We start from the raw sequence: 6,000 nt of genomic DNA on the forward strand, positions 1-6,000 counted from the left end.
AGCTTATCGATCTCAACTTACTTTTCATGAAATAAGTAAAAATCTATAACTATAACTAAAATAGACCATCCTTACATCAAACTATAACTATAACTAATTTCCATGTTTTTCCCTTGTCATTGTCGCGTGGCATCGATACGGGATTCCGGCCAATCTTGCTTTGCTAATTGTGGGTTTCCAAGTATTTATTCTTATCCTTAATTATTAAAATCGAGTCAGTTATCTTTATTTATTTATTTAAGTTAAGCTATTTAGAGTGTTCCTCTGGGTTTTTTTTCCAATTGATTTTCTTAATTGAGTGGTTGAATTAGTGTTAATGGGTGTGTCAAATAAATGATAAAGATTTGGTAATTGAAAATCATAAAAGTTGTGCTTAAGAAATGCATAATTTTCACACAAAAAAAGATGTGGTTAGCTTTAGTGTTGATGAATATTGGGTTAGTTTTAGTTGATGAGAAAGTCGCCCCTACACATAGAAGTAGCTAGAAACTATGCCATAGTTGAGACATTGCTTCGGTAGTTTTATCCTTGCAGTTACACCCAGGCCATAGTTGATACACTGCCAAATAGAAACCTGATGATATCACTACCCTTAATCTGAGTAGGTTCCAAGCTTTAGGCATGCCTGAAGAGGTCTGTGGGGGCAGCTTTTTTACTGGCTGGGGTTTGGTAGGAGGTTGGGGTTTGGTAGGAGGCAGCATCCTGCACATGCTAGTATTTCTGATCAACTAAAAGGTTGCTAGTTAAGGGGGCTAGAAGAGGAGAGAATATAGAGATAGCTTTCTCCAGATTTCCAGAAAAATCAATGACATACCTGTATGAAGCAATGGAGTTTGTGAAAGACATGCCCATGGAAGCTGGCGCTAAAATTTGGACTTCTTTGGTTAGCTTTTGTAGGACTCATGGCAATAAGTATTTAGGAAGAATGGCAACTGAGAAACTGCTACAACTAGATCCAAACATGGTAGAGATATATGTTTTAGTATCAAATATACTAGCACAATCAGGTAAGTGGGGCAATGTTAGAAGTGTGAGGGAAAAGATGAGGGAGAAAGGTCTTCAGAAAGATGCTGGTTATAGTTGGATTGAAGTTGGAGGGAAGATTTATAATTTTGTGGTTGGTGATCACATGCGTTCTAAATCAGAAGAGATTCGAGAAATGTGGAGTGTATTAGAGGAGAAGATCAATAATAATGGTTACGTTCCTGATACTAGCTCAGTGCTTCGTGATGAAGGACAAGAAGAGAAATACAAATGTTGAGGGGGCATAGTGAGAAGCTCGTAGTATCCTTTGGCTTGTTAAAAGCTGCAGAAGGTATGAGACTGGGAGTTTGCAAGAATCTACGTATATGTGGTGACTACAATAACTAGGGATGGCAAGGGGTAGGGTCTGGGTAGGGTCTAGTAATACCCGGACCCGGACCCTAAATTTTTGACATATACCCATACCCTACCCTTACCCTATAGGGTCTAAAATTATAAGACCCTTACCCGGACCCTAAGGGTCCGACAAGGTATGGGTAGGGTCTAGGGTCTTATGCGGGTCCGTGTAAAACTATAACTTTTATTTCCTTTTTTGTATGCAATTATATGTAATATGCAAAAATAGTACAAGAACAACGATTAATAAGGCATTTTAAAATAAATAAATAGCTAGTCTTCAAAAATTATCCTTGTCTTTCCTTAAACACAATACATTTTAAAGTACGAAGCTCATAAATTACAAAATCCCACATTCTTAACTACACAACATTAATGTTAATAAATAGGCATCCATTCAGTACTTTAGTAGTAGTTATCGTCAATATCATCATCTACTTCATCATCAAGATCCAACAAAAAAAGTGACGTACATAAAAATAACAAAATTTAAGCGGGTCTAAATATAGGGTATGGGTAGGGTATGGGTCTTAAGGGTCCGCGGGTAGGGTATGGGTAGGGTACGGGTCTGAAAAATTAAGACCCTTACCCTACCCTAAAAAAAACAGCATATGCCCATACCCTACCCTAACCCTATAGGGTCTAAAAAATAAAGATCCATACCCTAATTTTAGGGTAGGGTCTGACAGGGTCCGGGTAGGGTATCCATAACGCTATTAAATTGGTATCCAAGGTTGTGAACAGGGAGATAGTAGTTAGAGATAACAAGCGGTTCCATCATTTTAAGAATGGGTGTTGTTCGTGTGGAGATTATTGGTAAAAGAAATATATGCAAACCTTTCACTCATAGGTGCTTCGTGCGGTGTGAAAGCATCTTGCACATGCCAGCAATGATGGTATGATCCTATATCACCTTACTGCTTAGCAAGCTCTAAGGTGGCAGGTCAGAGTCATGTCTGATTGAAATTGGAGTTTAGTTTAGTTTGCACTCTTATTCTAGGGGATGATAAGTCCAAGAGCGAGTTAAAGTGATCAATTTAGTGAAAATTATACTTGATATCATTTCCCAGGCCAACTGCCAGTCCTTTAAGAATAAACAAAGAAGGAACACAAGGGGGTTTGGTTTAGCTCAACTCAGATACAATTTATGATCTGCTAATTCTAAAGCAGAAGAGAAGAAACATCATGCTTCAAAGTTCCCACCCAACCATTTTTTACTTTTCTCCTTTCTTCTTGTTGCCCAGTTAGTAAATTCTTTCAAATATAATTGATTTCAATTTTGGATTTAATTCTGAATTTGATTTTCTTATTTGGTTGAAATTTGCTTTATTTTTCTATTAAGTGTGAGAATCTTTGAAAGGCTATTTTCTTGCATTTTGATGCTTAGAATTTAGTGTGTTTTTATTAAAGATCCTGAATTGAGTTGTGGAATTTTGGGTGCCACTTAGATTCTATTTAAGTCTTGAATTCTTGGTGGGATTTTGAAATTGATGAATTTAATTATATTTTGATCGATGTAGATTCGGATTTGGGTTGATTTTCTTAGGGTGCGCACTAATGAAAAGTTATTTTCTAATGTGGTGCCAATTATGAGAATATTTTTTGGAAGGTAGTAAAGAATTAGTTCAATAGTTTATTTATTTTTATTTGAGTTGGATTTTAGTCTACAGTTGCTAGTTTCAATAGTAGATTTTTCAGGATCGAAATTGTAATAAGTGTTTAGTTGGATGAGCAGTGCTCTGAAAATCGTTGCACTTTGTTAGGATTCGAATTTTCCCTGCCAATATGTTGGAGCTTAGATTCTTGCTGGATTTGTAAGTTTAGTGTGTTAGACTTGCATTAGACAGTCCATAGAGTGACAAGTAACAAGTTCATTGGAGCTAGGATTGCTGGTTGGTTAGTTGTTAACTTTTTTCGAGCATGTTCTTGGGAGTGCTGGAATCTGAACCAGTCTATCTTCTTAAGTTTGTGATGTGGAGGTGGAGAGGCAGTAAATCTATTTGTGTGTTTAGATTTACTGTTTGGTGTTCAAATTCACATTCTGCAAAAAATCATATTCTGACAACGGTTTTTAAATGACTAAATCTTCGTTTATGATTGTACTCTTCCATAGTGCATTTGATACTGATGTTATTTTAGTCTCTCCTTTCCCTCCTTCTCAAACATCATTGGATTCAATTTTTTTAAGGTATCAAAAATCAAAATCTGACTCACGGGAACCATAATAACATTAGATGTATCAAAGAAAGAATATACTTACCAAAAAACAAGAGAAGGGATAACCATGTGAAGGAAAACATAGTAATAAAGAAGACATAGAACATATCGAAAACACTTCTACACAATAGTTCGTAAACTTTTATCATAATCATGCCACATTCTATTTGCGAGCAACAAAGAAAAGAAGAAATAAAAAGTTGAGTAGATACAATAAGCAGCTCATGTAAGAAAAGAGTTGGGCACTCAAAGATTCATGTAGCAGTGTAGCACATACCAAGTAGGGGGCCTTTGCCTATTTAATCTAGGCAATGAAATGAATTATGATCCCTCTTCATGTTGAAACCCTCTCCCAACCGTTACAAAACTAAGTAAAGCCGACTGAATCGGAATACTTCATCTTGGATGCCTTCCCTAAAGAAGATTGTTACCTGAAGGAAATCATGCCCTTGGTCCAAGTTTGCATTTAATACATTTAATGCTAAGTCTAATAAATGCGCTTCAGTATTAATTAACAAGTTAATAAGATGCCTAGCTAGAGGCCGCTTCAGTTCAAATGGAATTAATAATATTAATCCACACCTTACTCTTGACTGAACCCGTACCGTCACACAACTAGTACGTGAACGGATCAAGTATTTAAGTGAATATATTATTCATTAAAGTACTCTATTTATGATCATTCGGAAATGACGGATCTTGGTTCCAGTGGGAATCGTCAAAAGGCAAAGTAAAGAATATTCCGGAAATGAAGATGTTGCCGAAAACGGAAATATGGTTCATGACGGAAATATAAATATTATCCAAGTCGTAGATGGTGGCAGAAACGGAAATATGGTTCGTATCGGAAAATATTATCGGAAATAGAAATATTGCCGGAATCGGAAATATAGCCGGAATCGGAAATATTGTCGGAATCAAAAATTATTACCAGAATCGAAAATATTAATTAACGAAAAGGTAAATATTGTTCGAAACGGAAATAAATTCCAAAAATTGGAAAACGAATCGGAAGCACGACGAGCGACAAGCCGGCAAGGGAGCCGGCCCATCACTCGACGAGCAAGGGTCGTACGTACAGCGCTAGGCACAAGGCCCAGCACCAACGGCAAGCACAAAGGCCAAGCGCCAGCGCTGGACCATGCGCGTAGCTAGGCGTGGGCTTTGTGCGATGGGCCAACGACGAGCTTGGTGCATTGGGCCACAACAAGCAGCAGGCCGAAGGCCAACAGCGAGCCTTGCTTGGGCCTGGCCAGGCGTGCGCGCCAGTGGGCCTTCGTGGCTGCGCTGGTGGAGTTCTTCTTGTGCACCAAGTCTTGTAACAATCACTTAGGTGCCAAGTAACTTGGAACTAAAGTTTAGTTTTCCTACTTCTAATAGAATTAGATAGTTAGGATTAGATTCAAACACTAGGTGTTTTATTCATCCTATGATTCTAATTAATTGTAATCCTGATAGGATTAGTAATTGGTTTCCTAGTAGAACTCTAAGTCTCTATTTCCTACTCTATAAATATGTGATTAGTATTCACAATTTATAAAACCCATAACATATACTTTATATAGATTGTGTTCAAGGGAGAACATAATTAATAGCCTAACCCGAGTGAATAAAACCTTAGTGAATATCCTAGTTGGTTGAACCTAAGGCGGCTCTGAACGTGCAGTGATGTGGACTATCTACGGAGGGGCAATACTTGGAGCTCTAAAGACTTGTTCTTGTTCGGTTTGGGAGCAGCTAGGGAAGGCACGCATCACATTGTATGTAACCTAAATGATGCTAATTGACTATGTGGCAATTAATTTGGATTCCTACCTTTATGGTTTTTCCACATGAATTATATTGTTTATATTGTTCATAACCTTACAGCGGTATCAAGAGCTTCTAATTAATTCCATAACCAATTATAGTTAACATGGATTAAGTTTTTTTAATTTGCAATGAATTAAAGAGGTGATTGATTTCGTGATTGTAATCGATTGCAAATTCGTGCGATTATTTGAATTATATGTTCGCAGGATTTTCGGCAGTTTTGTCAATAATGGTCGAAATCTTATGTTTTTATAGTGAATTTCGCATGTAAACGACGTTTTAAAATTTTGACAAAAATCTTAGATTTGATGCCGAACCTAGAATTCTCAAATTCGAAGCCTAGCTATGACTTTTCGGAGGTTTTAGTTTTTCGAATGCAAAATTTGTAATTTTTATGATGTTAAATTAAATATTTACTAATCTTGTATGTAAATCTTGAATTTATGATTGACCTACTGTATATGTTTAAGAATTTTAAGGTCTAATTTTGTTAATTATACAACCTAATTTGTATTTATAATTAATTTGTTGAATTTCAAATAATTTAGAATTTGTTTTGATTTTCATAATTAATTGATAATTTAATTAGGA

Source organism: Spinacia oleracea, chromosome 1 (genome assembly GCF_020520425.1).
Source record: "Spinacia oleracea cultivar Varoflay chromosome 1, BTI_SOV_V1, whole genome shotgun sequence".
NCBI lineage: Eukaryota > Viridiplantae > Streptophyta > Magnoliopsida > Caryophyllales > Amaranthaceae > Spinacia > Spinacia oleracea.